At 38.3% G+C, this 11,616-nt stretch overlaps 1 protein-coding gene across 4 annotated transcripts in view; it reads right to left on the bottom strand.

The window, feature by feature from the left end:
* The window catches only part of ATXN1 (ataxin 1), a 338,219-nt gene that overhangs the window by 320,399 nt on the left and 6,204 nt on the right, over window positions 1–11,616 (bottom strand). For 2 of the 4 annotated variants that reach the window (XM_019522954.1, XM_019522947.1), the window contains exon 2: window positions 6,622–6,743. The gene's annotated coding sequence lies outside the window, so the exon portion shown is untranslated. Of the gene's footprint in view, window positions 1–6,621; window positions 6,744–9,013; window positions 9,186–10,589; window positions 11,561–11,616 lie in introns of those variants that run through there. The other 2 variants (XM_019522959.1, XM_019522963.1) reach the window with 2 other exon arrangements.

Genomic DNA, 11,616 nt, shown 5'->3' with positions numbered 1-11,616 from the left:
CACAGCATCAGAAAGGGTATGTGTTTTGGGGCGTAGAAGAGAAGAAACCCAATGCACTCCCTACTGGGCTCCTGGGATGTGACACTGACAAGTTACAGCAACACAGAGAAAATATTTGCTGGCAAAAAAAAAAAACCAAGCAGAAAAAACTGAAGCATTAGAGCTGTACTTTTTTGCAACCATTTTTCTTCCTACAGCTTGACCTTCGTTCAAGTAGTTACTCACAGAAATGTTTAAATTCACAGAAATTATAATAGGATGAGTGCTTAACAAAGAAATAACAATGTTTCTACCACTAAGATTTACCACTCTGCTCTCAATAGCTAGACAGATACTGTATTTCTGAACATCTAATAAGATGAAGAATGAAAGAAATCCAGAGTCAAATTTTAAGCTGGTTTCAAAACATTTTCTAGCTGCCTGTTTCCTAAGCAAAACTAACTCAGGCACTGGGCCAGATGCTCCTCCCCTCCTCTCCCCCACAAAAATCTTCCTACCTGCTTTCAGTGGCTAGGCTAATATGATTCTCAAACCAGGACACTCCTATGCTGCAGTCAAGACAAATCTCTAATGTGCATGTATGAGCGCATCCATTCGAAATGCATTGAACAATTTGTACACATGAAAGGATGAGAACAAGAGAACATTTCCTCAAAAGTATGTGCCAGGCACATGTAAAAGTAGAGGTAACGTCTATTATTCCGGCCCCACAAAAATGAAAAAAATTCAATGTCGTTCTAAAACTTATTGTGCCTAACACCATTTCAAGGAAATATATAAAAAAACAAACAAACACTGATGGGTTAAAAATCATGGGTCTGCTCTTTGACTTGACTATCTAGCATCTCATGTAGTTATTTTGTATCAAAGGAATCATTTTTTTCAAACAGACAAAAATCTGATCCTCTTACCTTTTCCAAAATTAAATCTTAGGTATATTTAAAAACACAGTGTTGTTACTAAAGAAAACAACAAGAGGTTTCATTTTTCAAAATGTTGAAGTGAAACATGCTGACTTTCTCAAATATTTTCAACCAAAACAATTGAATCAGTTCTTTACATAACAAACATTTTTACTCAATTAGTATGTATATTTTTTGGTTAAAGAAAAGCACCTCAAAACTTCACCTAATTATAATTACAAACACCAACATTTCCTTGGTCCTGCTAGTAACAGACTTTATATTGTTAAAAATGAAATCATTTTTAAAATACAGATTGTGTGTTATTTTAATTACTATTTTTAACAAGATTTTGATAACTTTACTTCTTACAAAACCAGGCAACAAAAATCCAAGAAATTAATTTTACTTTCAGGCTCTTAATGCTGTAATATTGCTAAGTCAATCACTGCAGTTAAATATTTATGTGAAATTTAAAAATAAAGTAGCTTTGCATTTCATTTTAACGTTTTACAATATAGTTTTTAATTTAAATTTGTGGTTGTAAATTGACAATGCTCTTGTAATCTTGGCCTTGATTTTTATTTTTCAAATGATCACTTTCAGTTCTTAAAATCAGGTTAAAAATATTCCAGATTCTCATATTCCATTTTAAAAAACCTTCAGAAACAACTATCTATGGGTAGGCCTACATGGCACAAGACAGAGCTCTACAGAAATACCCAAAGGAGTTGGCTAAGGAACATAGGGCTGGAAAGGGCACAAATCCAGTCCCCTTCATTCACAGTAATCAGATTTTCAGATCCTTACACATGACTACAAGGTGCACTATCTATGACACCCAGAACATTGTACAGTATACTATATATAAAAGCAAGGGAAATTAGGGCACCGCAGTGCTCTTCCACTGCTATGACAGGGAAGTAATAGGTTAGCACAGGAGTGGACAAGATGTGGCCCACAGGCTGGATGCAGCCCACCAGGCCATTCTATCTGGCCTGCGGGAACCCTAAAAAATTTAGAAAATTAATATTTATCTGCCCCCGGCTGCCTGTAATGGGGCCTTCAATGGCTTGCCAAAACTCAGTAAGCGGCCCTCCGCCCAAAATAATTACCCACCCCTGGGTTAGCAAAAGATCCTAGAAAAAAAGACCATGCCCCATGCCACAAAGGAAGACAGCCTCCCTCCTGTGCCCCTCCTGATCCAGTCTGTGCCAATCTCACAGGAATAACTCCTTCCAAACTCTAGATTTGGCTATTGGTATAATCCTGAGCAGTAGAGCAAGACTCTCTAGCCAAGAACATCTGGGGTAAGGACCGACAGGAACATCAGCACATCTCAGGCGAAATCCCACACCTTTTACTGTGGCCAACATCAAAAACAGTTCTGGCACATTAGCACCATGTTCCACCCATCTAATTTGCGCCACTGTCAGCAGGGCATACTAGCCTGGGCAAAACACCATATAAATGCAACTATACTGTTTCCTGTACTTGTGCTAGCTTGTTCAGAACTAGCTCAGGTATCTCTGCGTGGCAATACATACCCTAATTTAGAAATGGCACCTGAACCATGGCTTGAATCCCAGATTAGGTCGCAAGTGAACACAGGTTTAGCAGTCTCATCTTACGCCCAGCACAAAATACAATCAATTTATACATGTCACAAAACCATCATACAATCTGCCACAAGACCAGCAATCTCTCAACAGGCCTAGCTAAAGCTGAAGTAAATAAGGTCAGCTGTGAGATGACAAGCAGAGCAATGTGGAGGAGACCTGCTTCTGTGATACCAGTCTGCACCATGAAGTTTTCATTTTCGTTTACACTAAATTTATTCACACACTTAAATACAAAACAAGCAATTACAAAAATTAAATGTGATTTCTAATTACTATCCAATTATACCTAGTTGAAATCTATCTTCATTTTCCTGGTGCTCTTAGCTCAGTCAAAAATCTCCACCACCTCCTTTTAGCCCTACCGCCACTGCATGCCTTCACATATAAAAATGAAAAGGCAAAACCCAGCCATTCTAAGGAATATCAACACTGCTTTATAAAACAGCCAGAAGGGGGCACTAATATCTTCGCCACAAAGAGCAATTACATCACTGTCTTTTTATTAAAAATTATTTTAAATGGCTACACTACCACTTGCCTCTAAATGAGCCAGGAAAGAGTGTTAACTATATGTTAGAAAAGCACCACATTTAAAACCATAGCCTATGTAAAAGGTTGACTTGTTAGGCAACAAATACCCTAGTGAATGAAATTTCAGTAAGGATTGCTACAAATAGACAGTTGCTATAGAGTCAGCTAGATGTCATAATATGATTAATAGGTATCAAATGACTAGAACAGTGGAAAAAGATGCTAGAGTTTGCTTCTCAAAATGTCCAGTTTCTCATGTAAAATCCTCTTAAAACTGTTTAAAAGAAAGCACTGAGTCACTTGCTTACATGAAAGGAAGCAATGCCAGCCCTGAACAAAAAAAACCCACTAACTCTCACTAGATTTTTGTTTTGTTCTGGGCTAAAATTTACAGAACTCAAGATTAAATTAACAGCAGTATTTTATTTAAATTTAACTAACCCCCATGTCCATATTGAGATAAAGCACTTAGAAAACTCACGCTGATATTAGCCTGAATTAAAATAGTAAACACTAAAGGCTCCATTCAACAAATGCTGACACACAAGAGTGTCTTTACTGCCTGAAGTCAATGGGATAACCCCTGTCAACAGGGTTACATACATACATGGTTGTACAACTAGGGCTTAAGTAAAGACTTGAGGATTGGATTTGACGTATGGTATATTAAATCAAAGGTGCCTGATATTTTGTCTCTTGAACAAAGAGTCAGCTAGTCTCCATGAAATGGAAGACTGCAGCTACCATCCCTAAAACAACAGTGGAGCAGGAAAGGTTTGTAGGATGCAAAGCTCCATCTTGATCTGTGGGGTCAAGGCACGCTCCAGCCACCAGCCATGGCCCTGAATGCTATGTTAGGTAAGGCCTGGTCCCTTCACATGGGGCTGGCCAGGGGTGACATGGTGCCCCAGACCCTGATCCCAGCATGTGGCCTGGGTAGAAGCAGCATGGACACAGGGCCTAATCCCAGTGCACTGGGTCCAATGGAGGCAGCATGGGGCCTGATCTGTGTCACTCATCTGGCCCGCAGGGCCAAAAGATTGGGCATCTATACAGGTGACTGGGGTGGGTGGAAGGGGGTACATGTAAGCATTTTAATTAGAAGCAACTCTAATTAAAACTCTGTTGCGTCACGTGTATTCAGCATACCACATTTCAAAATGGCAGTCAGAGCACTTTAACTAAAGTTTGTTTAATGAGCTTTAGTTAAAACGCCCCCACCACCATTTTGAAACATGGAATTCTGAATACGTGAGATGCTGTAGCACAATGGAGTGTTCCAATTAGTCAATTAATCGGATTAGTTCGATTAATTGAGTCTGTTCTGATGCATTCTAATCAAAACACATCAAAACACTTGTATAGGCACCCACTGTGTATCACTGGCGTAGCCTGTCTGTAGCTGCTGGCTGTGGTTCCCACTTGTTTCGTTAAGTTACAACTCTGGGTGCCATTGTGTTAATTCCAGTGACAGAGAGAATCCGTGTACCCAGCCAGTGCCCACCTAGATAACTTTTGCCTTATTTAGTGTTATCTCACTCTGGAACAAATTAGGAATACCTGCTAAAGATGGTACACAGTTGTAATGTGATTGAAGCAGCAGGCCCTTTCCATTTTAACTACAAAAAGAACAATACTGAAATTAAACTTGGTCTAATACCTGTTAAGGGACACAGCATGGCACAAGCTATGCAGGCACAGACAAAGCACTAATATTGTTATGGCTGTGGGTAAAAGTGAATTTCACTGGACCTAACAAAGTTATTTTTTATGCCTAATGTTTACTTACTGTTTATAGTATTGTTTTCCATGCAATCACAAAAAATGTTAGCTACTAAAATATTCAAGGTGACTTAACAATACATTGTGGGTACTACAATCTGGACATTCAGAAGACACTTAGAGTTGATTAATATGCTTTAATTACTTATTTCTTCCAGCTACCAGATTGAAGCTTTTTCTATAGTAAGCATTTCTGTAAATAAAAATAATTTTATAAAATCTGTGCTAATTCTGCAAAAATAAATTGCTCAGTTGCCATGATAATGCTAAGGTAAAAAGAATACTCCACCTGATATCCCAAATTGACATCTGCTATAAGTCATATTGGGTACCTATACACATGCTCTGGGGTGTCTGTGGGGGGGGAGGGGAGGCATTTTAATTAGAGCAGCTCTCAGGAGCCAGCCTAATTAAAATGCCTGCAGTGTCTCCTGTAATCAGCATCCTGCATTTCAAAATGGCAGCAAGGGCGCTTTAACTAAAGTTTGTTCAATAGCTTTAGTTAAGTGTCTCCACCACCATTTTGAAACAGGGGGACGCCAAATACACTAGATGCTCCACCAAACTCAGTTAATCAAATCTGCTCCAATGCGTTCTACTCAGAATGTGTTGAAGCACGTGTAAAAGTGCCCTTTCCTTCTAAAACTGGAAGGTGATAATATATTAGTGCAACAGTGCTTTGTTTGGCATTTCATTCTCAAAAAGAATAATGCTCCAAAGAGATGTAGTAGTTACCAGTAAGCCCCCTCCATGCTGGCTGATTACTGTAAATGGTAAGAGGCATGTTTTTACATCCAACTACTTGCTTAGACTACTTCCCTTTAAAGTACAACCCCCCACCCTGTAGCCACAATAAAATGTAAATTATGTGTTGTTAACTTCACTGTGACATACTGTATACATAAAAAGTTATTCCACATCAGAGACTTTCTGATCAGCTTTTCATAATTAAAAAACGATAAGTTTTTTTTCTGGATTTAAATAATAAAAACCTTTTCACATCTAACTGCTCAGTTTAATGTGATTATTAGTTAAAGGGCATATTTTCTTCCCGTGACCTTTGTTCATATTTTTTTTAACAGTAACACTACTGGCAATCCCAGCATTCAAAAATCATGAGTCAGACCCCAAACCATCATGATGCTGGCCCAGAAACAAAGAGAATTTAAAAAAAAGGTTTATTTTTATTTTCAGTCTGACTGTTGAGCTTTCATGTTTTCAGGCATTTCTCTACAACCATAAAGGGTAGAAATGTACTTTAAAAAAGGAGAGGAATAAAAAAAAGGGGGAGGGAGACAACAGTTGAGTTTCTCGTTTAATCACATCACTCCAGGAGCTGGGGATTTAAGGAAAACAAGATATATTTTGAGTAATTCAATACATTCACAAGAGATGACAACACTGTTTAAGCCAGAGTAACAAAAACACAAATACCTATTTATATATGTCACAAGTGGCTGGATATGTATGGTTTTAAGGGAGAATCAGTAGGCCAGACATGGTTTTCTGGCTGAGAGAAGGTTGAAAAAGGCAAAAAAGCTGCAAGAAACAGGAACCACACATTCACACATGTATATAATTTTTTTATGGATGGTGGATTACAGCAAAGATCAAAGATACAATGTTTTCATTCATTACATAGTCCTTTAGCAAGTGAATACATTTTGACCGAAAGTAAACCTAAAACCCACTCACCTAAAACACAGCATCCTACACAAGACACAGGAGACATGGGAAGTAATGCAATTTTTCTGACAGTGGTTTATAAAGCATTATATTCTCACCTTATTTACAATGCATTTCTCTTCAGTGAAAATGAAAATAATGATGGATCACTGTCCAGTGGGGGTCAAAAAGAAATTCACAGCTTGTATTGCTTGCCCATCTGAGTTGGCTTGCAATGTGACTGGTGATCCAAAAGTGGAAGACATAGAAAACAAAATAAAGGAGGGAGAAATAGTTAACTACTAACCAATTTTGCATGTACTGGCCTTAAAATTGTTAGAAGATTCCTGTTAAGCAACTGCTTTTTGTAATATGCAAGTACAAACCAACTGAAAATTCATTTCCTCATCCCAGCTCCTTTATTCAGGCTGAAAGATCATGGTAATAAGTTTAGGAATCATAACTCTTTCGTGACATTTTATTTGAGGTGGGACATTACCTTAAAAAAGAACATTTTAAGAACATTATCCAGATAAAAAACATACTAGATGCCTAGCTCTCATTATTAGATTTGGCAGCATTTCCCTGGAATTCTGGAGTTCAAGACATTATACTGCAAACTCCTAGATAATGCAAACAAAGATGTGCACTATCGCTGCAATTTTATTTATTCATTAAAAATTATGAAGAGCCACATTCAAATTTCTGCTGGCACTGCATATTAAACAAAATATGTTTTGTTTTTTCACTTGGAACCTCACCAAATGTTTTGTCACTCTTGAGACAATAACAGAATTTAGTCAAACCATTTCTCCTGTGCATTCTTGTGTTTGAGTTTACAAAGACATCTATGGTCACCTCTCCACGCACTTGCACAAATGTCATGCTTAACTTTAAGCAGGTCATTATGTCTAACCTTATGCAGCAGGGCATTTAATAGGATTTAAGAACATTCTTAAGTGAATTTCCATACCAAGCCCAATAACACATCCATATATACAGATGTGCCTATGTTATCAGTGGCATAAAGAAACTCATTGAGCACATGGGGCTGGGGGTTTGGGGAGGAGGGAAGAACACCACTCTGCTCACCCCACTCTTCCCTGCCCACCACATGTACTCTTTGGTGCAGTACTGCCCTGCCCAGCAAAGGCTCCCAGCTTGGGGGGAGACAGAGGGGGGAATACTGCTGCCCCCTCATTGTTGGCACCTAGGACAGGTGCCATCCTACAACCATGTATGTTATAAAACACACCACCTCTGCACATTATAGTTATGGGAGAACATACAGTGAAGTAGTATCCTAAGAACATATACACTGATCACAAGAAGAAACTGCACCGATTTGTCCAGTTATTGTCCAGACATCTGTTCAAAGAGATACTAAAATTTAAACATTTTATACAGTAATATCAGCTGAGTCAAATCACCTTAAACTTATCCTATTTTTTTTTTTTAAGAAAAATGTATTTTTTTAGCGTTGTGAATATTACATCAGACCCCAAAATATAACATGCAGGTTCTCCATGTCCAAAGATAAATAAAATATGCCTTGCTTAAAATTATGCAAAACATAACATGACAATATTGACTTGTTCACTTCATTTTAGTTTTAAAAGCTTAAGCTATTGAATTTCTTATGTACAACCTTCCCTAGCACGCAGCACATTTCTTTCATCTGAAAACACTTACCTGTGCTAAGCCTGCCACACTTCTTTTTGTCATGCTTATTATATTTGGACTTGCTAAAGCAGCAGGCCCCATTTCAATTTGTTCTCTGAACTGATTTAAGTTGTACGTACTGTACCTGAACAGTCTTCCACACAGCTAATCTCTCAAAACCAGCTGAGAGTACAGTCAGCTGAGAGCCATCCCTGGTTAGACTTTTCTGAAAATATGTCTCAGAATGTGTTCTCTCTCATACCAAACGTGTGCAGTAAACACTTCAGACCCCATATGCAAGGTTAAGATGTTTTTGAAACCAAGCTACACTTCTTGATTACATTTTCCTATTAGTAAACCAGAACAAAAGCAGTGTACTATATGAAGAATGACAACACTGAGACAAGCCCCTTTTGAAGTGAAGGAGAATTTAAGCCACTGCACTTCAGTGCGAGCAGGATTAGGCCTGATTTTGTTTCACTAGTTATATTACTAACACAATTATTTTTTATATTTCAGTGTTCAAATGCCCATTTTTTTAAACTAGGATGAAACCAGGCCACTGAATAGGTTACATAAAGATTTTCTTTTTCTTAGAGCAAAGGAAACTTCAGGCCTGTTATAAAATATCCTGTAAAATAAGGCCATTTTTGTCAAGCTTTTATAATGAATTCGGGGGGGGCGGGGCGTGACAGACTGCTTTTCAGAAGTCTCACTTATGCATACACAGCATTTTTAAACCATATTTACACTTTCCATGCTATGCGCCACATTATAAACAACTTGTCATAAGACACAATATGTATAAAGAGCATGATGCAGTACAAAGGATCATTCTGTCAGAGTTACTTTGTGTGGCTGTTTCTGTTTCTCCAGGCCCGTGGTTCCTCATCTGCACTTACAGTTTCAAGCAGTCTCCTCCATACCCAGGCTGAAAGTGGCTGCACAGCTGAGGAGATGAACACCCCTGCTTTATAAACAACATAGCCAAGTCAGTCGGGGCACTGAAAAGTTTGCACGTAAGTGCGAGAAACTGTTTATGAACCCCCCGATGAGCACCAAGGGCTCTGCTTGGCAGACAGACAGAAACCTGTGGGCTCAGTTACACTGCACCTGGGATTATAAACTGACAGGCACTGCCAGCTTTGAGCCAGAGACAGACAGTACTCATTACTTTCTCCAGCCCCTCACTTCAACACCAGAACTATTAAAAAAGCTATTTTAGGTTCGGGATATCATTTAGACTCAAGCAGTTAAGAACTTGGTCCAGGAAGGTGCTGAGTCCTGAACAATTGAGAGCCCTGGCTGATTGACAGCTTTCTGGATCAAACTATTAAAGCTACAGGGCCAAGTTCATCCATAAGCATAAATGTTTGAAACACTATTATCTTGAATAGAGATACTAACCACTTATGGCAGTGATAAATATAGCTTCTTGGGCAGAGATCTGAAGTCTTTACTCACAGAAAACTCCTATTCAAGTCCATAAGAATTTTACCTAAGAAATGTATGAAGATTTACATACACAATGGACCAGACTCTGGGCTCCCTAATTGTGGTGTAAGTCTCAAATAGCTCCAATACATGGAGTTACTCTGGATACAGTCCCATGTAAAGAAGCTCATAAATCAGCCCACTGGAGTCACTTCAGTTGACACCAATTACACAGTGAGCCAAATATAGGCTACTGATTAAAAACAGGGGTTTCTGTTTGTTTTTTTTCTCTGAAGACTGGCTTAATAGAGTGGCTTCCAAATCTGAGACTGAACATACATGTATATATAAATACATACAAATATATTTCTCCATGAGTATGTTATGAAATGGCAGTATGCAATTTGAAGGCACTTAAAGCGTACATTCACAATTAAAGCAGCATTATAAATTTAGTAGCCAAAGGCCTTCATTCATATGTTACGATAAAACAAAACTGAGAAGAGTATGAAAACAGAAACAAGAGATTAATATAAAAAAAAAGAACCAACCTGTAATGAGAAGGTCTCTGATAAAAGAGCTATTCCTCCTAACGTTTTACAAAGTGAAATTGGAAATTCAATGACTAAGTAAAACACATGAAGGCCCCAATCTTGCTAAGAATTACGAACATGCTTATAACAACGTGTTCTTTTAGGTAAGTGATAATGCTGATGCCAGTTACCCATCACTTTCGTTCTGCTAGTCAGAGCACGTAAAGTTAGGCACACGGTTTGGGGCCTAAGCTGTTAGCCCTCAGACCTGTGATATCTTTCATGCACAATTTCAGCCTTCACATGGTTAAACACCTAGCCCACTAAAAAGATTAGACTGGGGACTAAACATTTAGATAAGCCTGAAAAAAAGTTTAGAAGGAGTAGCAAACATTTGTTGATTCACAAACAATAAACACTAGAGTAATTTCCCTGACTAGGTCAATATATTTGCATACTGTGCACAAATGTAAAAACTGCCTGATGCTGTAGCACTCGAGGAGCATCTTTCATATACTCAGTGGTCAGGAAATGATTACAATATGCTGAAACATTCTGCAAGAAGACAGAGCAGTCAGCTATGCAGGCTGCACAACATAAATACAGTACATACACCGCTTGAGGTAGCCTAGTCACAAGACAAACACACCTGAATGGACGATGAATACTGTCTGTTACCATGGCAGCCTGATCTAATTACATGACTGATCAGGGCTAGAGTAAGTGCACTGAAAACCTACACCACTGACATGTATCTACATGATGACAGAGAGACAGACAGACAAGAGCTGAAGAAAACCTATCAACCTTTGCCTTACATAAATGGCGATAATAAAGCCAGCCTTTTATGAGAATTCCTGCCTGTAAAATATTGGACCATTTTTTATTTTATTTATATATATGTATGTATGTATGTATGTTTGGGGACAATAAGACAAAACTGTAAGCTGCTCTAAGAAGACACCTTGCTGCATCTCAAAAAAAAAAAAAAAAAAAGAAAGAAAAAGCTACGGCATATTTTTTTTCTCTCACCCTCAATTTTTTCTCCCTCATTCATAATCCTTTTTCCAGGGTATAAAAACTGTACTGTCTTCACCGTCCAAAGCAACATAACTACATTAACATGCTATCTGAATTTTGCAGTAGCTGAAGGTCTGGGTTGGAAACTGAAATGAAAAGCCCTCGACTTACCTAATATATAATCAAAGTAACCGGCTATGTCAGACCACGTCTGACATGCAGCTAACCCCTGCTGCATAAAATAGATAGCAGTGATCGTTACGTTTTAAGGAGAACCTGCATGACGACATATGGATGTCTTCATGCCACCAAATATAAAAAGGCTTTGGAGAACTAAGGTCATCTGCCTCCCCCATTTCTTATTTGCTCATAAAGGGCAGACAGAAGGGACAGTGGTTTTTTTACATTGCATTTCTGAACCGAGCGTTGATCAGGCTTCCCTTTTTAATTTTTTTTCCTGATTAT

Source organism: Gavialis gangeticus, unplaced genomic scaffold (assembly GCF_001723915.1).
Source record: "Gavialis gangeticus isolate Ggan-Ray unplaced genomic scaffold, GavGan_comp1, whole genome shotgun sequence".
NCBI lineage: Eukaryota > Metazoa > Chordata > Crocodylia > Gavialidae > Gavialis > Gavialis gangeticus.
The sequence above is the reverse complement of the archived record's forward strand: the minus strand, read 5'-3'. Positions and strand labels throughout refer to the sequence as shown.